Source organism: Phyllostomus discolor, chromosome 6 (assembly GCF_004126475.2).
Source record: "Phyllostomus discolor isolate MPI-MPIP mPhyDis1 chromosome 6, mPhyDis1.pri.v3, whole genome shotgun sequence".
Classification (NCBI taxonomy): Eukaryota; Metazoa; Chordata; class Mammalia; order Chiroptera; family Phyllostomidae; genus Phyllostomus; species Phyllostomus discolor.
The window spans coordinates 108999751-109027340 of NC_040908.2; the positions used below are offsets into that span (position 1 = coordinate 108999751).

General features: G+C 36.4%; 1 protein-coding gene across 2 annotated transcripts in view; it reads right to left on the reverse strand.

Moving 5' to 3' along the window:
- The window catches only part of TMEM135 (transmembrane protein 135), a 320100-nt gene that overhangs the window by 33382 nt on the left and 259128 nt on the right, over positions 1–27590 (reverse strand). The gene's annotated exons all lie outside the window — the stretch shown is intronic.

The following is a 27590-nucleotide window of genomic DNA, read 5'->3' on the forward strand; positions in this document are numbered from 1 at the left end:
AGTTCAGTTTATTCTTTAGATTCCACATATGACTGAAATCATGTGATATTTGTCTTTCTCTGACTGGCTTACTTCACTTAGGACAATGTTCTCTAGGTCCATCCATGCTGTAAAACTTACCCATAAAGGGTAAAACTTTCTTCTTTTTTACTGTTGAATAGTATTCCATTTTGTACAGGTCCCATAGTTAATTCTTTTTGATTTTTTTAAATCTTCAGTGTCCTAATCACATATATATACTCCAACAGGTTAGATCAATCATTTCAATTTACTGCTCAGAACCTGTGGTGTGCAATTAAAATAAACTACATCGCTTACATTCACACAACAGGTTTTTCTTCTTATGTCCACTATTGTTTGAACAATCAGACTGAGTTCAATTTCAGCCCACATAAGGCATTTAATATGAGAAAACAAGATAACTAATGCTATGTTTCTGTTTTAAGAAAACTCACAAAAATCTAAAGTTAGAATAGTAGCAAGAAATTTGGGGAGGATCATCTTGTTAGTTTCAGGAACACATTATATATCTACAAAATAATTTCTGATTGGATTCCTTTAAATAATAAATTCTCCTGGCCATTAAAAAATACCATTTTTGATTCTTGTAAATATTTTACAGTACATTTATTTCATACAAAATGCAACACTTTGTTCTCAAGAACCTAAGGAAAGTGGCTGAAGCAGGCAGTAGTTATGGGTAATCAAGTGTGATTGTAATTCCCAGATGAATATTGTGTACTTTTTTCCTGATTTGCCCTAAATAGAAATTGGAAACATTTGGATTCAAACTTACAGTAACAACTCCAATAGAATCAGATTTCTCCCTAAACTTGAAAAGACTGGAACTGTTTTGTTTTAAAATCCAAACTAAGGAAGGTCATGCTCCAAGATGTCTTCAATTGCTAAGGAACCAAGAATCACCTTCAGACTGTGTACAGAAATGTTAATTAGGATGAAATTTCCTCTCAAAATGAACTGGTAATAGCGATACTAGTCAAACTTGAAAAGTCATGTGTTTAGACTTGACAAATTAGCTATAGGCAAAAACCAAATTTAAGATCAAAATGGTGTTTCACGTAAACCCAAGAAAAAACTTAGCAAGTTTTTAAGATCATGGCATTGCTATGGGTAAAAATTGTTTACATGAAACAAAATTATAACCACAATACTGAAATAATCTATTTTTAAAGACCTCAGGACTGGCGACTATTTTCAATTTTCCCCCTCCTATAATGGTGGTAAAAAAGCTTAAAACAAATGTTTTCAATTATATAGAATCTTTGAATCAACATAACTTTATTTTCATATGCATGTTGGTGTCTATATCATTAAAATAATATGGTGGTGTCGATGCATCAGCTGTGTCCATGGAGAAGCTGAATCTGTGCAGCGCCCTCCCCCCCCCAGGCACTGGGCTCACCCTGACACCTTCAACAACAACTTCTTAAAGATACGCCTGAACATGTAGGTGTGAAAGTTGGCGTCTGAACCAGAGGTTGCAATGGCCTTTCTTATACTCAAGAATATACGAGGACAAGAGGAGATTCCAATGAAGCTGTTTGAGATGGGGTCTGAGTGTTCATGGAAAAGAAAGCATAGCTGACACTTTTAGGAACAGAAATGGACTACATTGAAGACAACTTATCCACTGGGTCTGCGTTCAATAACCCAACATCAAAGAAACTTGTGGCTGTGGAGAAAGCTTTACTAGTTGACTCCTCAGGCTGCTCTGACTGGGAGCTGCAGGAAAGCGTGTGGAAGCCCTGGACTCGCTGAAGAAACCATGTGCCTGTCACATGCTTGAGGTTCCTGATGCATGGCTGCCTTGTGAGGGAAATGAAACGATGCCTTTTGAAAATGACGCCAGTGTGTTAGATTTCAGAAGTGATATTTCTATTCTTTTTAGGGGGCAGAATGTGAGAAACCATCACTCTCTTTGGGTGATTTTTCTGATCTGTAAAAAAAAAAAATCCTACCTTGCACTTAATTCTCTTGCATCCTCTGTTAGGACCAGTTCCATGGAAGGCACCTGCCTGGGAGGATTCAGGAAACCAACTCTGAAGAGGTGTGCACGCTACAGATCTCATTCCAGCTCTCTGCTGAATGGCTTGAATGTGCATCTGCAGACCACACTGATGGTTCTTAAAATTCAGAGACAGAAAGTCCTGACTGTCGGGCTCACACGGTGATGCGCTGTTTTTCTACACAAGCTTGGCACAGCCTTTCTGCCATTTTTATCCACAATTTCATTGTTAGATGCCTCATGTGCTCACCCGTTAGCAGCATCAGCCAGCGGATCAAAGGATCAAAGATTTCCTTGAACTGCAGTGCAGATAGGTTTTGAGTGATGGCATCAAAAGGTTAACAAATACTTCACCCACCATTTTTTATCCATTTCTTTTACTACCCTTTATAAATGTCTACTCAAGGCAGGATCTCGAGCTGCCTTAGATCCTTTTATTTGAAAGGTCTCTTATAAGCCATCTAGCCCATTCCTCAATTCTGTGTCTGAGGGAGCAACATCCCAGGGAAGCACAAGGTCTCATACCTCCCCTTCCGTGTTGCCAGCCCAGAGCTCTGATGTGGGCAGGAACATAAGTGATTGGTCTGGCTTTTCTATCTGACATTTGATAAGATTTCTATGTAACTTGATGGAAATCATATTTTTATTTTGAGTAAGGAGAATCTTATTTTAAAGTCCATTTATGTGAATTTCCAAGTTGTTTCTTTTAAACTACGAAGACATGGTATGTACTGGTAAGGAAGGCACTGCAGCGAACCAGAAGTAACCTGGAATGCAGTAGTAGTCGTGACATCGAACACAGGGGTCTTTTTACTGGATCCCAAGTCCAAGTATTAAACATTTTAAATCCAATATTTTAACCTAACACTTTATCACCAATTTTTCTCTATGATAGTGTTCCTTTCATCATTTAAGTATCAATTTTCCTGGGTTTGACATGCTAAGTATATATATGCTTTTAAAAAAGCCAATTCCTATGAGCTGAGTTCCTTGGTGTTTGTCATATTTACTAAAGTATCTCCCAAAAAATACACCAAAACCTAGAGCAATAGCTTTATGCTCATGAGTTTGTATTAATATAATTTTCACCCCACTTATAATTTGTGTAATACTGAATGTATATAGTGATTGAGTTGTCAATTAAAAACTGTAGCTGCTTTGTGATCATAAAAAATAATAAGGCAAGTGACTTTCATATTGAACAAAACAACAGCTATTTGAAACTATAACATTAGGCTATACTTGTTTATAAACTGATGCTTATTTAATATCAAAGTTGAAATCCAAAATAAATAAAATGTAACAGAGCAAAAACAACATTTTGGAAACTTCTGGAAAGCCATGGTTATCTGATTAACTGAGAACTATAGAGTAACCTAAATCTAAAAGAAAAGCATTCATTTTAAATATTTCAGATTACATCACTCATCTCAAAGATGATGAACTTAAGCTGTGGTATATATAATAGAAACTGGGCAAGGTAACACAAATTGGAATTTTTCTGGCCTATAGATGGTATTAGGAAAGGGGAATTGGAACTAAGGTAACCTGAAAGACTTATATTTTACAGATGAAGAGACCAAGACCCAAGGAAGTTAAGTGATCTGCCGGAAAACAGTTTGGTGCCAGGCATCCTGACACAACAGTAAAATCATTCTACACCCCAATCACCTAATTGAGCCTGCTTGAGGTCTCACTGTGGGGAGGACATGCTACAGAGCACAGGGAGGTCTGGAGCTGTAGAAGAGAAACCACAGACCACCTGGATGAAGAGGGAGCAATGCTCTTCCAACTGATACTATGCAAAGACTTCACCAGGAACGCAAGGGCATGGACAGTTTCAAAGGAACCAACGCCCAGCTTCTCACTTCCACAGGTCCTCCTATCTAAACATGATTTGCCTGAAAGTATACTCTGGCTTCCCTCATCCACCTTCTCTTCACAATAGCTATTTTTCACATCAGTCTCTCCAGAATTGCCTGGACAATCATAAGGCCTATGCTTGGTATTAATTTACCACCTTTAAAAGCCTGAAGTCCAAAAGCACCTCAATCCCAAACATGAACACAAAAAACAGTACTGAATTGAAATTTCATTGTTTCCTATTATACACCAAGAAAGAAATTGAACTTCTGAAAGAAATTCATGAGATCACTTTCCCTTATCTGTCTGTAGCAAATTGTATCATTACTTCCTGATACATTTCATATTTCTTCACTTGGTCCTTGGTTACCCTGGGTTTTCCATGTGCAATGCCCTCCTCAACCACCCCCCTTTTTCATGAGAATCCCCACCAAGTCCATCAGGAATGGAAATTCTCCCACAATTACATGTGACGGTCTCTTTCTGAAACTCCCTTTGTTCTTTGTATGGGGGGTGGGAGGGGAGACTTTTATTTGACGCTGGCTGGTATCATGGTGATATCTATAGGTATCTAATCCACTCTATCCAATGTAGGGTTTCTAATGGCATTTTGTGTGCCCGTGTTTCAGAAATCAAAGGAGCAATTTATAGAGGCTACTTCTTCAATAATGAGGCTGGGAATTCTTCTGAGTTTTGTTGTTATAGCATTAACTGAGTAATTAAAGTATCCTGGAATATAATTTAAAAGGCTGTTTCAGTCAGGAAAGGCTACACCAGACCAGTGATTCTCAAAATGTGGTTCCTGAAGCAGCATCACCATCAGATAGATGGTGACTTGTCAAAAATACAAATTCTTGGTCCACCTCAGGCCTACTAAACTCAAAAACTAAGAGTGGTGTCCAACAATCCACATAACCTATGTGATTTAACAAAATCTCCTCATGATTCCAAAGCACGCTCAAGTCTGAGAACCCCGGGCTTAGGTTGAAACAGTAAAATTTCAATGGCTTTCAATAACACAACTTTATTTCTCGCTCACGCTGCATGTCAAACAAGGGTTGGCTATGGCTCAACTATATGTCATCTTTATTTTGAACTTTAGGATTATGGAGAAACATCTACTTAGATCTGCTGATTGTTAGAACAGAGGAAAAAAGGGAAAACATAGGACACTAGGTTCTGACTCAAATCTTCTGCTCAAAAGTAAACATAAATCATTTCCATTCATATTTAATTAGCCAAAGCAAATCTAAGGCCAGGCATGATGTCAACAGGGCAGGGAAGTGCAATGCTTCCCCAGGGAGGGAAGCAGAGGTTTCTGAACACTAACGTAGTCTGCCATTCAGGCCAAGCATGTTATTGTTAAAGATCAATTGTATTTGTTTGTTACACTTAAGGTAATTCAAAGCACAATTTCCTTTTTCCTCCCAAATCCCACCATCATTTAGTCTTTTTCAAAATAACTTCAATATGTCATTTTAAGTATGATAACCTTAAAATCTTTGTTGTTTCAGAAGTAGGCTTGTCCTACAACACATTCGTTTTCTATGTGTGCATAAACATGCGTATATTCTAAGTTTTGTTCTAATTACCAAAGCATTAAAAAATTTCATAATATTCAATTATGTATCCCAAGTGCCTACATCAGTGCATAGCACATAAGTCACGCGACAAGAAATTTTTATCTGTGTAGAACTAAAAACACTGTGTTTTATAGTAACTGTATCTCCATTTGGGTGCCAAGTTTCTTGGATTCACTTTTTAACAGCAATTCTAGGAGGTTCTTTACACTTAGTTTCTAAAGCAATTATTTTTTAATCAGCTATCCCAGTACCTACTAACAACTCCCAGTGATCATGTCTAATACAAATTTTTGTTGATTTTTTTACATTGATAATTTAGTATGAATTTACCCTTCCACATAAATAAGCATTAACTGGGTTCTAAATAGCGGTTCCTTTTCCTAATGAGGAGCTGTTTTTTAATACCCCAAATGAAATAAAACAATAATTATAATATAAAACTATCAAATCCAAAAGGCAGGATATTGGGGATGCTTTTATAGGCATGTTTGTCACTGTATTAAGAATTGTAACTGAGTGAACAAGTTGAGATCATAAAGTCTGCAGGCCGGAGCACTATTCATACTCATTCATCATTCATTCATTCATTCATTCATCATTCATTCATCCACCCATTCACGCAGTTAAATATTTCACAAATATCTACTAGGAGTCGACAATGTACCAGGAAGTTTGCCAAGTGCTGGGGACGGCCACTGAGCATGTTCTCAGGGAGTTTACAATTCAGTGGCGTATACATAAGTGAAAAGCACACTTTCATATGAAGTACACAGTGCTATAAGAGCACAAAAGAGGGTGTCTAACCATGGCTTGGTCATGGAAGGCCCCCCAAAAAGAAATACTTAAGGTCACACATTAAGGAAGTAGCAGAGGAAGAAAGCAGGGAGAAACAATATAGATGAGATGCAGAGAAAAGAGGGCACGGAGTATTCTGGGAACTGTGACTGGAACATGGAGATAAGGAAGCAGAGTGGAGAGAGACCAGCTGCCAAAAATGAGTCTGACCTTTACCTGTAAGGCGAAAGCCCCAGGCCCCAGAAGAACGACATGGCTAGATCTGTGCATGAGAAAGACATTCCAAGTAGAGGTTTCACGACCTACCACTGCGTCCCATCTCATTGTTTATTTTTAAAGTATAATCTCACTTAGTAGTTTTGTTTAAACTTCTTAAGTGTCAACTAACTGAATTTTGTTGAAAGCAACATATAAAGGTCACCTAAAATTATATTTTTCTTTATTTTGTTTTAAGATAATGGATTAAATACATATCAACCTTATGATAGATTTTAATACCTTTTGATACAGTAACAAATTAGTTTAAAATAATAGCTTTTTCCAAAACTACAAATAAATGATACTATTAAATTCAGGTAACTAGCCCTGGCTGGTGTAGCTATTGAGTGCCCACCTGTAAACCAAAGGGTTGCCAGTTTGATCCCCAGTCAGGGCACATGTCTGGGTTGTGGGCCAGGTCCCCAGTAGGGGGTGCACAAGTGGCAACTACACACTGATGTTTCTCTCCCTCTCTCCCTCTGTCCCTCCCCTTCTCTCTAAAAATAAATAAATAAAATCTTAAAAAAAATAAAGTCAGGTAAGTAATACTAGCTACTGCAATCAATAATCCAAAAAAAAATCTGTGCTTTAGTATAATAAAAACCTATTTTTTGCTTGTCATTCAATTTGGCCATCTCTGTTACAGAGAGAGACCTCATTTCTGCCACCCTAATGGGGTTCTACAGATTTCTCTATGTGTATACAATTAATAAATTCACATCATTTACTTACTGTAAGAATAGGGAATGATGATGATGAAAACCAAGATTACCAATAAGTCATATTGAACGCAATAGTTATACACTTCTGTGTAAATAATACTATTTCTGGATAACTATGAAGCAATGGTTGTTATTCATTTACACATTCATTCATTTGTCCCACAAATAGTTATTAAGCATTGATGCAGCAGTTCAAACAAAGGGCTATAGATTCAGACAAGCAAGTCATTTAAATTCTGTGTGTTTCTCCATCTGTAAAATGCAAATAATAGTTCCAACCTCATATGAATATTATACTAAGTGCTCAATAAATGTCATCTCTTACCACTGTTGCTGCTATTACTACAACAAACAAAACTCACAAAGACAGAGGTATAGCAGTTACTGTCTTCATCACTGGGACTTTAAAGAAAATGGAATAGTTTCTACCCATATCAAATTCATAGGCTTAGTCCCTGAGGTGAAACAGTGAGCCACAAACAGCAAGAGTAAATATCAATAGCATCTGCCTTGAAATTAAAACCACTATCTAAAAAGGTCCAACATCACAGCCCTCCCTCCAAAGATACAAACAGATATACTCATATTAGCACATCATTATTTACAAATCAAGGACAATAGTACTTGTAACATGAGTTGTCAAATGAAAAATTGACCTGAACTGGAAATGCGTACATTGACACAAACAATATACACACTTAGAATCCTACTCAGCAATAAAAAAGAACAAACTGCTAACATGCTCCACAAAATGGATGAATATCCCAAAATGTTGAGAAGGCAGACACAAAAGTGCATACTGTGTGATCCCATTTATATGAAATTCAAGGAAAAAGAAATCTAATCTACAGCGACAGAAAGCAGATCAGTGTTGCTCTGGTGCCAGGGATGGGGTTGGGGAAGGGACTGATCGCAAAAGAATACAACAGAGCTTTCAGGAGTGATGGTTAAGTTACTTGACCTCCTAGAGCTTAGGTTTCCTCAAATGTGAAATCAAATTATATTACGGTACTTGTCACAAGAAGACATGAAAATTATCATCCGAAACAGAGAAGGTACTCAGTACATTGTGATTGCCTTATGGTTTGGTTGGTTTTCTGTTGGGAAGGAGGGATCAAGTGCAGGGAGGGTTTGATCATTCTACCACTTAGTAGACTAATCACACGATTAAATGTCTGTAATGAGACAGTTACAAAAATCTCAAAGCTACTCACTGAACATTAAATTTATTATCCTTTGGTATCATAATTTTAAGATGACAAAATTAGTAAGTCAGCCCCAAGGAGGGACTACGTGATAAAGGTAGAAAAGAACACCAGAAGAGATTCAGCAAGGGGCTGGTGGGGAGGTGAGTGAGTTCCTAAAGTCCTTGTCCTTTCTGTGTGGCTCTCATGGGAAATCTTAAATCCAGTGACCCTTAAATGCCTTACAACTCCACTTTTGAGCATTTTTTTGGAAACAGTTGGGTAGGAGAGGAGAGAATAGGGGACTAGGTACAAGAATACCCTGACATTTTTTGAGAAACTTTAGAAAAGTATTATTTTTCCCTCAAGCTATATTAAAAATGAAATACTACAACAGGTAGAAAACTAGAATAAAAAGACTTTACCATGTTTTGCTGTGTATAATATGCATTTTGCCCACATTTTTGAGGGAAAAATAAGGATGTGCATTATACATGGGTAGTACTAAGTCCACATCTGTGTAAATGTTTTTAATTCTTTTATTTATGCTTATGCATTAAGAGCATAACTCTAGAAAGCAATAATGAATATCCATATGCAAAACAATATCCTGGAATAGGATAATAGGTTTTGTTTCTAAACATAAATAAATAAATAACAGAATTAAAAAATTTAAACAAAAGATTTTTTTCCTGAAAGTTTGGGCCAAAAACATGGGTGTGCATGTGCATTATGCATGGGAGCATATTATATACAGCAAAATATGGTAATTCATCAGAGTACTAGGATAAACTAAGTTTTGGGATATATATCTAAAACATGACAATGGATTTATATGCAAACGGTCATGTCTATCATCTTAAAAGCATAAACAAAGAAAACCTTATCTGATCAGCCTAAATGAGGAGCAGGGAGGAATTAATGGTCATCCGAAACGGTAAGACCCATATTCTTTCAAAGCCATTGGTGTTGCAAATATAGAGTTCAGTAAACAAAAGTGAAGCTATCTGGAAGGTATTTTTAGATATCAATTAAGTGGCACTGATCATTTTGAAATATAAGGCAAAAGCTACTTCTCCTTGAGCAATGTGTCATTTACTTTATCAGCGCCAACAACATGTAATGACTTATAACAACCTTAAGATTATTATGAATTTCAATAGAAATTATTGGTTCACCTACAAATAAGTCAATAGCTACACATGGCCTAACACACTGAAAGATTAATGCTCTTCCCTCTGATAAGCATTCTTCACCCATATCAGACCCCACTATTGATTATGGTAAGACAGAGTCTGAGGGTCTCATTCTTTATTCTGTCTCTTTCATTAACTAGTTAAAGACAAAAAGAACTTAGTTTGTCTAAATACAAAGTGAAAGAACTGAATTGAAAGGTCCTTAATATTCCTTACAACTTAAATATTCTTTTTTTTTTTTTTTTTTAGATTTTATTTACTTTATTTTTAGAGTTGGAAGAGGGAAACAGAGAGAGACATCAATGTGTGGTTGCTGGGGGTTATGGCCTGCAACCCAGGCATGTGCCCTGACTGGGGATCGAACCTGCGATGACTGGTTCACAGCCTGTGCTCAATCCACTGAGCTACGCCAGCCAGGGCAACAACTTAAATATTCTAATACAAAAATATTACCCAAAACTTTTTATGATTTGCTCAAACTTGGTACAGTCCCAATCTGATTCTAGGTCTCAAATTAAAATACTATAATTGAATCAATACTAATTTTGTATGGGATGAACTGAAACATTCAACTCTAGGGGCAACTAAAAATATCTCCTTACATGTTCTAAGCAGAAAAAAATACTGTACAATTAACATTCTACCCAAAGTAAGAGAATGTCTAATACATGTGAACAAACTCAATACTCAAAGGATCAAAATTGTATTTTACCTCCAAGGGAATTGTATTTTACCTCCATTATCCATATAATGGAACCTACCTGAGTTCTGCTGAACAAGTATAAAACATAATCAGGGTGTGCTTACAAAGCATGTCTCCAGCACCAACTGTATCTGTTATAAGCTGACTTTCTGCCATATGATCTTGCTTTACCAGCTTGGAAAGGTAGAACATATACACATAGTATTTTATAAAAAATGTCTCAGAATACTTATTGTATATATGATCTAATATTTGACAAGGAAGTATTTTAGGACATTTAACAAGCCTATATTAAGAAGTGTTTAAAGATATATAAAAGAACCTAACAAGACAAATATACATATATGTATACACACACACACTATATATATACACACTCATGTTTCTTTTAGGATTATATACATTCTTTTTTAAAGACAGGCAAAACTAATGTACAGGAGCAATCAAAGTAGTCCTAATTACATTTTAATTCCCTCCTTGAATACCATCCTAGCTGGTATCCATTCCTTGTAATTTCACATTTTCTTTTGAATATGTAAATCAAAATGATGCTGAGTCAAAGGCATTATTATTATTTAGAAATGCAAAAACTAATTTTCTTTTCAGTGCCACATGATTAGGGGTCCCTGTGGAGGCTGGCAGTAGGGAAAAGTGAGTGGAACTTTAAGATCCAAACTGGCTTGGCTTTTCTCACTCTGAGACTGTAACTTGGTGAAAAATGTATTTTGCCTTCCAACGAGTTTATACGTGTAGGCTATATTTTAGGTTTTCAGTATCCTGTGAGGCAAATACTTAATACACAGAGTGATGTTTGGTTTTGTTTTTATTTTTGGCAACAGTGTATTAAAACTCCACATTCTTCGAGTTAGTCCAGTGCCCTTTCCTAGAACATGTGGTCACCCAACAGCCAAGTGGCTGACAGGCAGGCAGGCTTTGGCTTCAAGGAGCCTTCAGTGGTCACTAGCATTTAAATACAGGAATTTACTTCTGACTTTAAGCCATGCCTTGTTCTGCATCTCATTTTTGTAGAAAACGAGGAAGAAAATTCAAGCTTCAGGCTCTAAAATAGGAGGCAGAGTCAAGTGAAAACATAAAAGACACCCATATATTAGGGTAGAAGAAAATAACATTCTTATATTTCACTTGAAATACAATTACCCAATGTAATAGTAACACTTCACATGCTTAAAAAAAATTGTAGGGGTCGGAACTTGGAAACGACAGTTTCTCAAATATTCATTCACTTAAATAAAACAAAAAATGAAGAAGAGGTTAAAGGTTATTTTTGTTCTGGAAATAGGGTCAGTATAGAATACTCGCCACAAGACCTCTAAAGCACAAGACATTTAGCATATTTTGGCCTTTCTAAAAAGTAAGCTGGCGAGTCAGAATGTCTGAGGGGACATGAAAAAGACATGGAAGGGACAGAGCATTAGGGAGCTGACAGGCAGAAGAATGTGGACGGGGAGGAAAGCAGGCAGACACTGTTATGTCACATTTGTGAAGATATTTCAAATAAGTCTGGACTTAGCCCTAAAAGTCTTGGCATAGTTCACAAATTTACCAATAACATTTTAGCCTTGCCCACCAGAAAAGGGATTGGCTGGCAGAACAGCCAGACTTGGGCCCAAGGAAATGTGGGAAAGAAAATCAGACATTGAGAAGGGTTTCATTTTTAGTGTTCATCAGCTTTCAGACCTGAAAATTCTGTTGACATTTCTAGCTTAGGAAGGGAAGGCTTCCTAAGTTAGTGCTCCCTCCCCTTCCACCCCCTCTGAAGGCTCCTCTGGAGACTTATGTTTCCCCAAACAGTACCAAATACATTTCATAAATTTCACATCTGATACCCTTGTTTAAGAACATTCGAGTTTCATTTACTTTTTAAAAATCCTCACCGAGGATAAGCTCACTGATTTTAGAGAAAGAGAAAGAGAGAGACAGACAGAGAAACAGAGAGACAGAGAGACATTGATGTGAGAGAGAAACATAGATTGTATGTGCCCCAACTGCAGATCAAACACACAACCTAGCTTTGTTCCCTAAAGGGGAATTGAACCCAGAAACTTTTGGTGCATAGGAAGATGTTTCAATCAACTGAGCCACCAGCCAGAGCAAGTTTCACTTACTTTTGCTAGTACACTTGAGACCAGCTCTATCTACATCATTAGCACAGAGCTCAACTGCCCCAAATAATCAGTATTTACCAAACAATGGTCTGCAGGGCAGGGGGTGTGGGGGTGGGGGGTGCACGGGGCGGGGTGGGAAATGCAGATAAACAATGAGAAGGGACCTGAATAATCTAAAAGCAAGTTACTTAATATGCCTGGTCTTAAGTTTATCCCTCTAAGATAAGGAGGAAAAACAAAAACTCCCCCTTAAAATTTGTGAACATAAAATGAGGTAACACAAAATCACCTATCAAGAGCAGTGCCTGGAACGTAATGATTATTCAATACAGGTTCATTCCTTCCTCCCTTTCCCTCATGTCTTGTTTTCTACAGCTTGTGGTATTTTCTCTCCTTCCACCCTGGTGTGTGGAACTTTTTTTCTCAATCTATGATCTTGGCTTTTAGAAGTCTACATGCAAATTCCAAGTTATTGTTTCCAATTTGTGACCAATATTATGTAAGACACCTTTTCTATTTTTTATAACCCTAGCCTGTTAGAAGCATGAAAGATTGACAGACCCACAAATATCAATGAATGAGAGAAAAAGAAGACCTAACTCGATAATAAAAGCAAACATCAAGGAACAAGGGACCCTAGGAAAGGGCAGTACACTTGCAGTCACATGCTGCTAAGAAGGCTGAAGAGACCTCTGAGGACGAACATGGGTAGATAGTAACAATATTTATATGGTGTTTCATGTGATCCTTACAACATGCATTTTACAGATAAAAAAGACTGAAATTTAGGAAAATAATGTCTTGCCCAGGATTGCTGAGCTAAATTACTAGAGGAGAAAGCAGAGTCAGAAGCTAAGACTTTTGACTCTGAAGCTTATATTCTTTCTACTGGACCATTCGAGACCTAGTGAGGGCAGAACTCTTACTATAAATGGTCAAAGGCTTTGGGTAGAATAAAATGGAATCACTGAGATAAAATTAATGAACTTGAAGGTTTTTTAAAAGATTTTATTTATTGTTTAGAGAGGGAAGGGAAGGAGAGAGAGAGAGAGAGAGAGAGAAACATCAATGTGAGGTTGCTGGGGGCTGTGGCCTGCAACCCAGGCATCTACCCTGACTGGAGTCGAACCTACAACACTCTGGTTCGCAGCCCGCGCTCAATCCACTGAGCTATGCCAGCCAGGTAAACTTGAGGTTTTTAATACTAAAAGGATAAAGGCAGGGTAATAGCTATACCAGGTTGAAAGGTCCAACATTGGAAATGAGAAGACCTAAGCACAATGAAAAATTTTTAAAGCTAAATTTTTTTCAAAGCGAAGGTAGTTTGGTTTATGCCCTGATGAATAGAAAGGATTCTCCAGGAGCCCTACATTCCAAAAGAACACACTGCAAAAATTCACAATACAGACCACAACATCATAACAATCAAGTACAAAATAATGGTTCCAGGCTCCATCGGAGCACCAGCCAGAATCATTAAATGCTGGACCAGAAGGACCCACGGAGATCATTTGTAGTCTTGTATCTGCTAGAGCAGCACTGTCCAACAGAAACATAATGCAAACTACATATGTATATTATAAATGCTTGTAGCCATATTTTAAAAAGTAAAAACAAAGATGTAAAATTAATTTTAATATTTCATTTAAACCAATACATCGAACATATTATCATGTCAACAAATAATCAATATAAAAGAATTATTAATAAGATAATTTTATACTTTTTTCCTATACTAAGTCTTCAAAATCTGGCGTGCTTTATCCTTGCAGCACACTAAATGTGGACTAGCCACATTTCCATTGCCCAATTGCTGTATGTGGCCAGGGGCTAGCTACCTAATAGACAATACAACTCTAGATAACCACAAAAGCAACTGCAGCCTGCATATGCTAAGTCACTTTCTAAAGATTAAAAATCATAGGGTAGTGAAAGAACGTATGATACAACTTTCTTTTTTTTCATTTATATTAGAAGCATGAAAACCTCATATGAATGCAGAGTCAGTGAATGTGACCATACTGTAGCTCAGGGAGCTGTTATGGATCAACTGAGTGAAATAACTGTGATTACAGACATTTTTTTTTAGTGCCGGTGTATAATTTTCAAGGGGGCTTTTCTTCTAAGGATTATCGTCAAGAAGGAAGCAATCACAAATGACCTTTCTAAAAGAAAACTGATAGGTAACCCGATACAGCAAGTTTCACGAAAAGTATTTTATTACTGAGTGTTCACATAAAAGAAATAGAATTGAGATTTTTGCAGATGTTGCTTCAGGTATAAGTGAATTGAATCTGAGAAAAAGGTGAGTTTCTCTAATTAAAAAAAAAAAAAACAACAAAAAACCTGTGAGCGAGTCAACAGTAATCTATAGTCTAAGAATAATGATGACTAATACCCTCACAGAAAATGTTATTTCATAGACGTTTTAAATTTATAACATTATGAAAAAAGCTACCAAACTTAATTTTAGTAGTAAACGCGGGTTTGAAAAATCATGGAAGTCAAAACTAGATGTGAAACTGCGTACATTTTGGTGAATAAAATAAAAAAAGCAAGGATTTGTGGAAAGATATAGGATATGATGAATCATATGGTAAATATGAATAGGAGTCTTCTCTTCACATTAAATAGAGGTTGTAACTTCTGAATTAGAAGCTTTAAGGAAATGTCCTTTAGTCATACACTGCAGGATTTTTCTTAGAAATAGCCTACCGAATTCTACAGATTTGACTAATTAAAATTAGAAAAATATATGTAACTTTTAAGGACTTCCTTAAAACTAACCATTTTTTAAAAAGCAAATTTTTGGATCTATAATCCTATCAGTATGACAAATTTGTTTTAGAATAGTGACTTTTAACGTGAAAGTCTACATAAAATGCTTAGAAAAAAAAGAAATTTCTTAAGAAAGACCAGGATAGGAATCTTATCCAGAATTGTCTCTTCAATCTAGATGCTATCTGAAACCTAGCCTTCAAGAAAACCTCAAACAGCTGGAATCCAGCTTAGATACACAAAATAAATCACTGCTGACTGAAATCCACTTGCAAAAGCTTTAATCAGGTTTCCACAAGCAACAAAACAAAACAAATAAAGAACATTAACAACACTAGTAAACTGGGTTTACTAATTGTGCAGCAAGAGTAAAAATACAATAGCAAGGAAGAGACAGAACAGAATTCTTTGTGAAGTCTATGATGATCCATTCAATATCTTTGACCCTTAAAGTCAGAATTTTGTTCCTAATACACTCTTGTAATAAAGATACAGAAGGTTTTCCCATTCTAGTTCAAATCCACAAAATCGCCTACTGGAAACTTAAGTCATCTGAAACAGGATAGTTGGCAGAGTGTGTATAGTGAACAAGTCATTTTTTAAAAAGAACAGGTACTTAATTTAATCTTCCCTGAAAGTAAACACACTGTCTTATCAGGAAACGATACTGAACATGACATTAGTTTCATGTATCATTTTTGAAATGTATACAATGCATGAAATTCTCTGATTTCATAACTATTTGAAGCTGTTTTCTCCAGTGGGAAAGAAATACCTTTCCAAAGAAACATTTTTCTTTAGAATACTTTTTTCTTTTCCTATATAACAACACTGCCACAACCTTGTGAAATCAGACACAAAATGTGTTCATTCTTTATACGGGGAGGATGCCGTGCTTATCTCCTGTGAGAGATGGAGGATTAGTAAGGGACTCCTTTTTGATCATTCAGGACTTTCTCAGTTCAATAATCAATTCTTCCTATAAACCTAAAGAAATGAAACAAATAGATGGAAATTGTTTCATCTATCCCCTCCCACTCATCAGTAAGTTAGTTAAACCTCTCTGTACCTAAGTTCACCCATCTACAAAAATGGGATAGTAATAATGGTATCTACTACCCTCACAGGGCCGTCTTGAGGATTAGTCAATTAACATATGTAAATTACTTAAATAGTACCTGGCACAATATTAAGTGTTATTATATATCTGTTAGCTATTGTGATTACAACTGATACTTATAATAATAAATAGCCTTCATTATATATTCATATTTCAAACTAAATAGATTTGAGAAATTTGTTCCACACAAGGAGCTCGTGTCAAACACAGGCAGGGCAATGGGATGAGTATGGGTGCAGCCAAATACACCTGTTTATTAAGAGGCCATTTACTCAATTAGGAAATTTTAGAAAATATTTGCAAGAAAGACATTGTCCAGTAGGAAAATAATTTTTATTTTCTTTTACCTCTTTATAGAGTGAATCATTATTTTTAAATAGAAAGCAATTTTATATTACCTTGGTAATTTATAAATATGATAATATGATCATTAACTCAAAGAATATAAAACTTTCAAGGGTTTTAGGCAGAACCTGACTAGCAAAACTCAATTCCATCATGTACATAATCCATCACATTTACAAATAGAATTCTATAGTCCTTAGACAGTAAATGTTTCATATGATTTACAAATTTTGCACTGATTTCACCCATAAAATTCTGATTGTTTCTCCCACTCACCTTAGTACTGTTGACTTCATTCCCTATTGATGCTGAGATTATCAAAATCTACCTGTAATAAGTATACTCCATCCCAAACACCCATACACATGAAAACCAAAGCATGTGTGGACACAGCAGTGTTTCAATCAACTTTTTATTGTCACTCAAGAACTAAATCACATTTACTGACTATGTATCATCCGTTTTACCTTGTTCCATAATCTCAACCCTATCTGGAAAAGGTTTTTCGTTTTTTTGCCTCTTTGTAACCAGTGAAAGCTAACTGTCCCTTAAAGACGCGTGCCCTGCAGCTGTGCCTGGTGTGGCTCAGTGGACTGAGCACCGGCTAACAAACCAAAGACACATGCCCTGCAGCATCTCAGACTAAGGTTATTTGTACCACAGTTTTCCTTGCTCACCACTTCTAGACTTACATCATTATCTCCAGTTCCTTAGTAAAGATCCCGATCATTTGAGCTCATGCCATTGTCATGCCACACTCTTTGCCTCCTCATCACTGTTGTCAGTCTCCCTTATTTGTCAAAGTCTTTGGAATTTAATTCATTCTTTCAATTCCAAATCCTTCCATTGTTTTGGGTGATTTCAACATCCACACATGACCTGTGTAGTACTCTGGCCTTCCCAATTTCACTTAATAACTCCACTTTACTTCAACCATCTACTTCCATTGTTATTACCATAATCTCATCATCCTAACTGTTCTTGAGTCATTTATTGAAGTAGCTCCCCTTACAGCCAAATTCTCCTTTATTCCTAATTCATTTGATGACTACTCCCAGCAGGAAGGTTCTCAGGCCTCTTTAGAGACTTCCAATTCATTAGCATCATATTTCTTCCCATCTATCAATGTTTTCTTTCTTCACAGGATATCCTCCTTATCCAGCTTAAATTCCATAACCCTAGAAAACACTCTTCCTAGACTGCTTTCTCATTCAGTCCTTGCACCACCCCCACGGCCAACACTGCAGCCCTGTATGAAACTACTTTCTCCATATCTGTACCAGAGAAAGTGCGCGCTGCCAGGCAGAACTCTGTAAAAAAATATGACCACCATGCTCAAATGGATCCTCAGAACAGCCCAGCAGACCTACCACTTTACTCTGATCGACACAAAATAAATTATTTCAAATTCTCTGAATTCTGTTCAGGTCTTTGATTCTCTATCCTTGGTTTCATCAAAGAACCTACTTTCTACTTCACTGAAAAACAAACGCTATCTGACACAACTTTCCAGTGGGAAGTTAAGAAGATTCATGCCTGATACCTTCTTCTTTGCACTATCTTCTTTTTCTTCCCTCCAATTACATGAGACAGTAGTTAAAGCTATGAACTTAGGATAAGTTGTCTACAACGAGAATAAAGAAAGGGTAAGAAGAGAGCCTAGGATCAACCTTTGAAGCATTCCAAAATCTCACGGTTGAGAAGAGGAAAATGAAGCATCAAATCAAACTATAAATTTTGCACAAAAACAAGTCGGTTATATTATGTGTGTATATTCACACATTTCAGCTACATTTTATGTGTGTATATAAATTCACATTTATGTACATGTGCACACACACACACATATATATATTTATACAAGAAACTGGTTTGGAAGGCAAATATAACTCCTGTGTTTTCCAACAATATTAAACATTAGTCCTTTGATAGATGAAATTTAGCAATGTTATTATTACTGAGGCCCAAAGAAATCTTTTCCCCTGTGTAAATAAAATAATCTACTCGACAGAATTTTACTAGCCAAGGGTAAGGGGAGAAACATGAAATTATTACCCTTTGTAGACATAAACTTTCTAGTTGGAACAAGGATAAGTCTTGCTCATCGAGAGCATATGTAGACTTAGGACCCTAAACTATAAACAGTAGGCTTCAGGCCTGGGTGGTCTGTGCTATGTCCAATAATATATAAATTGGCTTACCCTCAAAAAAAATATTTCCCTTTTCATTACTCTGAGACATGGAAAAGATTCAATCTTTATTCAGAAACAGAAAGGTTTTCAAAAAAACCTTTTAGCTATAAGTCTGTATCAGGATACTACTCCTCATTAAATGCATATAAAAAGATCTTAAATGACTTTCTTAGTATGTCAAGGAACACTCGGAGTAAACTGGAACATGCTTACTGAGAAGCAAATCCTCTCGAAGCATACAATACAACCACCGATGTTTTTTGCAGTGTTCAACAAGAAGCCATGTCCAAGGGATGGAATAAACTACAAAACACCTCACGCTCCTGTTGTAATCTCAGAGAAAATGTATTACTACTGCCACACTATACAAGCCACCTGCAGAAAAGGGAACATGTCTTTTATTTTCTTAAAATATTATATCAAAATGAGAGCTAATTAGGTTGAATGTGTCCTTGAGTATATTTTATAAATGATACATGACAATTATTTTCAAGAAGTCTTCAGATCCTTATCAAAATTTGGTCTAAGTATAAGCGAAAATACTATTCAAATGAAAGGTAACAGATTTCCTTTCTCTAAAAGACAAGAAGGAGAAAACATCAAGGAGTAATACACTCCATTTATGTACAATATGGTGAAATGGTTCCATGAAACCATCCAAAGCACTGCTTTTCTCTTTCTGGATGAAAGGAGTCCAGTATTCTTCATGCATGATAGGAACTCGGTCTGACTTAGGGTATGTTTCCATACCTGCTTAATGAGTTGGCCAGAAAGTTTCTAAAGTCATAACAAAGACATGTCATCGGAGTGTAAAGATTCCAAAGTCATCACGACCAGATGTGCAGAACTAAAAATCTTGGCTCCTGGCTGGTCCATAAACTGAGCATTAAATATTATTTGTTCTAGCTCTAAATTTTCTCATTCTAAAAGAGCTGATCTAAGTGTGAAACACTTTCTCTTTGGAAAGCTAATGAACATCAGGAGGAAATGTTTTAGCTGCAGCTGGCTATTTTCCAGAGACTACATATGGACTCACATGTTCACTCAACTCCTACATAATTTGATTCTCAGAACTTTAGTGGTTGAATACCAACAATGCCTTCTCTTCCTATACTATTATTAACATAATACTTTTCATTTCATTACCTAAATGCTAGAAATTTTCACCTTAGATTCTTAAGTAATACTATAGTTTTTCTAATAACTGCAAATTTGTCACAAACATGATAGCCATCTTGTAACTGAAAACATATTTAATTAGGATAAAATGGGTAGGAGAAGTTACACATTACTAATATTGAGGAATATAAAATTTAGCTTGAATTTGAATCCAAAAATTATGCTACTATGACTGAATACGCTGTTAAGCCTAAATAAATAGAAATCTAATAGGTTAAAGGCAAAAAATGCACATTTTAAGGAAAATACACAATTTAAAAGAGAACAATGAAAAATAAACACATGCTATCTTTAAATATTCTAGTTAAAATATAAAAAACAAAACATTTTATTTTGTTCCCTATTTTATGATATTATTAACAGAAGCCATGAGCCTACAATACAGAAACCTCTTAAGTACATGCAGTAGACTTTAAAGTTACTATCTAGGCATTAGTAATTTTTTAATAAAATAAATATCTCATCAACCCTTGGACCTGTCCATCTGAAAGAGCATAAGCGTTCTATTCTTAAAGGCTGGCACTCTTCAATACTTATGTCATTTATACTCTTTATTCCATTTATTGTTATACAAAATCCTGGGTTATAAACTATGCCAATAAAGACAAAACATGATAATTAAAATGTTATTATAATGTTATTTAAATGGGTCAAAATTCTCCATAATTCACTGTCAATTTATATGTTAATCAAGAGTAGCATTAATTACCCAAGAATTCAACCTTCTGATTATAAGACTGTCTCATTTACAATGTGAAATCCAATTCTTACATGGCATAAAACTCATGGAAAAAAAAAAAACCATAAGGCTACTCTACCACAAAGCAATACTGTTTCTAAGACTAAGCTAGTGTTTGTTTTAAACCTTTTTTACACTGACATTTGTTAGGAAAGATGTTTCAGCTATGTATTACTAAATCTATAAATTTTTCTCTTCTACAGAATCAGTAATGTATACAAAATGTCCTTACATAGACCAGGATAAACTTGAAATAGTGGGATTTTTAAAATCTATGCTGCAATTTCAGCTGCATGCTGCCTCTTGTTCCATGTGGCAGCCATAGTCAGGATGCTCTACATACAGAACCAAGAGTTTTCAACTGTAAGACAATGGACAAAATAGGATTTGATAGGAGAAATCTGTTTTATCAACTTTTTGTTAGTAGATGAGCATGAGGCAAACAGCATCTTGATGACTTATTTCATGAAAAGATTTCTAGTCTAATACCTACTCATATGGATGTCACTATGTGCAAGAAATAACATTTCTATAAAATTAATTATGTAGAACATATGTGCATAAATATGAACATGATCATTATGCTGCTGAACAATTAAAGAAGAAATCAAATCTAATCTGTTTAATTAGGAGTATACCAGAGGAGGAAAGGAGGACCTGTTTTGATAGGGCACTCTGGCAAGCCTTTGGAATAAAAAAGAGCTCATGCTGTGCTAAATAAACTCAGAGTCCTGTGAGTTCTACGTGCTATGAAGGAAAATAAAGGGATTTTACAAAGGATACTGTTCACAAGAAAAGGAACAGTGTTAGTTCTAATATCATGTGGGTAAAGGTCTTGATAATGCATCAGTACCACCTTTCTCAACAAATGCAGTTAACAAAAGGGGATGGGAACTCTGATATTTTTAGCACCTTCTAAACTGCAGTCACAGAGATAAGCATTTAATATGTTATCCCAATACCTCATCTCATATCTTTACATTATCAGTAGACATTATCCTGCCCATTTCATGGGAGCAAGGAATAAAGAACCTGCTCAAGATTAAGCAGCTAGCAAATGGTGCACATAATCACAACTGTAGGCAAACTGTTCCATCAACTGAGTTGCTTTCCGTCCCAACACCCAAAGCAACCAAAACAGATGCCTTGGAGAACAGCACTGTGGATGGCAACACCAGCTGCATAATTAGGGAATACTGATAATCTTTATCTACAGTTCCTAATCTTCTTTCACCTTTCTCTTAGGACCTGTGGTGTTCAGTGGTGTTAAACAGCTCTCTTGCTATTATCAGGCCTGGGGTGCTGCACACTAAAAGAAACCCACAGACTTCACTGCCTAACAATGCCTCACACCCTGTGTTTCTCCATAAGAACACTGGTTAGGAATTTAACTTCTAGACTCCAATGTGCTTTGTAAATACATCTTCATAGGGTATATTCTCTACTTTCAAAAACCAGGTTGCTCAAGATTAATTTTGAGGTAAAGAACTGCCATAAGCATTTTGTGTTTTCTAAAGGTCATATCTTCATTTACAACAGGTAAAGACTTTGCTTTATTCACATTAATACTGTAAACTATTTTTTAGTAGTTCTGTATTATTAAGGATATGGTTTCACAGCAGGAAGGAACAACCCTGAAATCTCAGTGAAATACAATAAAAGTTTATTTTTTGCTCACAAGGTAAGTTCAGCTGGAGGGCTCTGTTCATTACAGTCACTCAGAGGCTGGCAGATGCTCCACTTTGACCATATTCCCTCAATTGGCAAGACAAGAACAGGGGATGTGACGACCGAGTCGTGGGCTCCTAAAGCTTTTGCCAGCAAGTGACACACATCACATCCACTCACATCCCTTTGACCAAATACAGTCACAAGGTCGGCTTCACGGTTCAGTGAAGCACACTCGTACCCTGTGACCCACATGGTGAACGTGGAATTTCAGTAGATTAGTCTAATTCTAAATCTTGTGCTCATTCTACTACCATGTCGAACATGCAGTATTGGAATAAATTGTTCAAAGGCAGGGGGGCAGGGCTCACGGCATCAGCAGGAGGCCTACGCTCAGGACTAGAGTCCGGAGGAGGACAGGATGTGGCTGCGGAGGGAACAAGCCGGAAGGGCATTTCCCAAAGTGCGTTCTGCCAAACTAGCACCTGCTTTGAACTCAACATAAGTGCTACCTCTGTAAGATAATCATGGGAACATTAATAGTCACATAAAAACCTTTTTATTGAAAAAGCTGCTTGAATGTCTGCCTAAGTGTTCAAGTTACCCAAAGAGAAGCACTGTTGGCACACCAATGAGAAACCATGATGCAGTCATCCTTTTGGATTATTCGTTAATAGTGTGTGACCTTTCACCTTCGATTCCGTGACCCACATTACCTTGATGACCATTTCATTTTTTTAATTTAATTTCATTATTTAATTTTGTTGTACAAACTGTAGTATTTCATCTCTCAAAGGGTACATGCTCATTTCCTCAAAGAGATATTACTTTCAAGCAATAAATTTGTAAAATACTGTCTTTGTTTTCTATATTAAAATTCATTTGTTTTTAAAGTAAAGTATAAGCTGTGTTTTTTAAAAAAAGGAGTTTAAAGTTACATTTTCCCCCACTCCTAGTTCAAACTAAAAGGTCAGGATGGATAATCTGAAATTACAATACAGACTCAAATAGTGGAAGAGTTACCAATATCCAACACTTCATTTCCAAGATGTTTTTGAAAGGGAGAAAAAATTAGAAGTCACCTGGAATACAAATGGAATACCAACTAATGCAAATTAATATGTCTGCAGGAGAACCATCAAAGAAAAGCCTTCTCCCTGGTATTAGTGAGAAGCAGTAAGTCATATTCCCTTTATACGAGCTCAATTAACTTGTGAACTGTTTTGTCTTCATCTTGACAGTTAAGAACATAGTTTATAATCTCTATCAAAAAAATAAAAAGAACAAAAGACTGTACATTCTGTGTAGTCTATACAAAAAAAAAACACTATAAAAAAAGCCTATACAACAAAAGAAGACTATACAAAACTAAAAATTTTTTCATAGTTTCAGCCTGCTAGGGCAAGCTACAAAAAAAAAAAAAAAAAGACACTGAGATTAACTTTTAAAGATGTTTCAAAAGAAAGAACAAAAAGAGTACTGTGCAATAGGTATGCATGATACCAAATTAAATTTGGGATGAGTGATAGTACTTGTTAGATAATCTTTTCCAAAGAAATGAAAGAAAAAGGGTATTACCACATAGGTGGCAACCAAAGCCAATCTATCCTCAGGAGAAACTCCAGCCTGTTTGGTGTTTGAAAATACAGTACTTGGTGTAACACCATTTAAGGTCTGTCACAAATAAAATAAAAACCCAATATAAACACTCCAAATCTTCAAACAATAGTTCTATTCCAAACGCTCTACTTTCAATGAAATGCACTAAGCCTATAGAGTCAGATTAAATCAAGCCTGAACAGAACTTCTGAACTGTAATAGGCGATTCGTTCTTTTCTACATTTGCAGAATTACCAAACACCATCAAAGAGATGCATATATTTAACACAAGCACCACTAAACATAATGCAGAATGTCTCACTTAAAAAGCCTGAGGTCACACAACCTGTAATATCATTTTCTTTTTTTCTTTTACCTACTAAAAATCAACTAGCATATTTTTCCAAAATCCTTCATGTTACAAGGCTGAAGCTCGGTATTTTTTTCTTCCTACACTGAGACTATAGCTTACTTACAGAATATATTTCATGTGTGAGAAAATTTGGGTAAATATACTATATTTTATAAACATTTAAAATAACACTAACTTGTTTTTTAAAACCACCAGACAGAGAGATGATGCATGTCTGTGTGTGTGTGCCTCAAGACACGTGACAGATAAGGGGTAACATTTTAAAGTATGAATAATTGGAGAACTCCTTTGTCATCTATCTGGGCTTGGACTTTAGCTTTACATTTGACAGGGATGCCTCATCTTTTCAGTCTCAGTTTCCTCATCTGTAAAACAGAATTACAAATGATATTTCTTAAAGTTCTTTCAAGAAAAATAATGCACATTAAGTGTTGAACACAGTGCCCAGCACATAGTAAGGGCTCAAGGAATATTAGCTCTTACAGTTGCCACTGCCCTGCTTATTCTTGTATACAGATCAAATTTTCACAAAATATCATCTTCCTCTTTTGAACTCCTATGGTGTTCAGCTATTTATTCTCTCATTTAGTACCCAGCATATGTAGATTCACATTTTGCTAGTATGTGTCTACAAGGAACTGATTACCACATGCTCTTCATACTTGTTGAAATAACAGAAATTCTTGTACTTTAACCAATGAATGACCATATGAGTGTCATAAGATTGGATTTTTCTAAATAATGCATTTGGTAAGGTAACAATTACAATAGTAAGAATTGACATCTATTGACTAATGACTATGTACTGATGCAGGACAGAAACAAACAGGAAAATTCCTGGGCAAGTGGAATGGGAAAACTGAGACAGATAGTTAAATGGCCAAACAATTTACATCCAGATAATAAATTTAAAGGTCTTATCTTTCCTAGCCAAGGGCACTCAGGAGCAAATGCTTTATACCATTCAGTCTGTGTCCCTCTCAGGTGACATACTTTACCAGTGAAACTGACCAGAAAATGACCCTGATACACTCCTTTTGATGCATCAGCATACTAAAGGACATGCTTGGAAAGCTGATGAATACTGCACTGAGATCTTCCCTTCAGAGTGCCCCTAAAATTCCCACCCTTAGAAAACAGGTAAAAACCTTAAGACAAAGGACCCTGCTATGCACTCTCTCATGAGCACACCTCCCCTTCTTTCCTCAGGCATTTATCTTTGCTTTCTTTCTAAACTCTAAAGGTTCCCAGGGGACTTGCAACCAGGGGAACAGCTCATCTCGGCTAACCCCGTGAACCTGTCTCCAAAGGCCCTCCTTTTGCCTTTGTAACTTGTTTTCTGAGTCCATGCAGCCCATCTGACTCACTTCTTCTGCCTCTGTGACTTTCTCTCTAAAGGGCCATGGCATCCTTGCCTAGGCTTACCTCTTTTCCTTATATTTCCAAAGGACCAAGGCAGCTCCACCTAAGCTCCTTCTTGTTACCATCGTGTCTCTCCTATCTTAAGCCCTTTCTTTGTTTCACTGTCCCTAGCTTTAATAAACATATTCTGAAAACCACCTGGACTCATGGCGTGAAATCTTTCCTGCATGAAGTCAAGAACCCACACATTCCAGGCCAAGCCAGAGCAGACCTGCCTTGGTCCTGGTCCCTTCCCAGTGATGGCACCAGGCACTGTTCTAACAAATCATTCAATTCTAGCAATAATCCTAGGAGCTATTATTAGCCCTATTTTTTAAAACAGCAAAGAATTGAGGCAAAGGGTAGATAAGTACCCAAGATCACACAAGTTAGTAAGTGGTATTCAGGTTCAAGCAATAGACTCCAATTCCTGTATTTTTAGCCCCTCAAATGACACCAGACCTTTTTAAAGTTCTTTGCCTTATAAACTACCTGAAAAAGTTTATTATTGAATGGCTTTAAACTGGAAGCACATAATTGGAATGCTCTCTCAGTATAGTTGGAAAATGAGCTGGATAGAAGAGACAGTAGATGCCTGGAGACCTATGGGAAGGTAGCTGTGGTAACCAGGACAATAGCAGTAGCTTCTAACTATGGAGTAGAGCACCAGTAGTGAGCATGAAGAGAGTCTCGGGGACTCAAGATATAGTAAGGAGGTAAATAGATAATTCTTGATGACTGAATATTCAAGTAATTAGAAAGGAGAAGTTTGGATGATGGCCAAATTTTCATCTGGGACCAAATGGGTAAGAGGCAATTCCATTCACTAAAATGAATATTCGAAGAAAATAGTTTGAGGAAGAAGAGGTTAGGAGAAATGTTGAAGCAGAAACAATAGGTTCATTTTTTTTATGAGGGGCAGGGAGGGAGAGAAACATTGATGTGAGAGAGAAACAATGATTGGTTGCCTCTTGCACGTGCTGCAACCTGAGACCAAACCTGAAACCCTGGCGTGTGCCCTGACCAGGAATCGAACCCACAACCTTTTGGTTTATAGGATGATGCTTCAACCAACTCAGCCACATTGGCCAGGGCAATGAGTTCAATTTTGGACAAATTTATGCTGAGGGATGGTAAAACAACTAAGTAAGCCGTTTAATACATTGATCTGAAGTTCAGGAGAGAGCTCAGCTACAGATACAGATTACAGGGTGATCAGCATGTAAATGGTAAACTGAAGCAATAGACAACCCACAGAGAATACAAAGTGTAAGAAAAGCTGAGCTCCTAGAAAAGAATATTGAATATAGGAAAATTTAAGGATACAAGTAAGAGAAGAACTAAAAAGAGGAGGAATGACTAGACAAAGAAGTATCAAGAGAGAGTGATCTAAGGGAAACTAAGGAAATAATGTTTTAAGAAATGAGAAGTAGGCAATGGCATCATGAATAGTTGAGGGACCTTTTAAATTAAGAACATATAAGTGTCCAGTAGATTCAGTTACAGGGTATCTTCAATGATCTCAGGGAGATCAATTCCAAAGGCATGATGCTGCAGAAATCAGGTTATAGTGACACATAAGAAAGTGAAAAAGCAAATATGGACACCTGATTTGAGAAGTCTGGTTGTAAAGAGGAGGGAGGAAAAAAGTAGTGACTGAAAGGAATTATACGGGAAGACAGGGTTCTTTTACTTTCTCCTCTTCTTCCCCAACCCTTTCTTTTTAACATAGTTATAAGC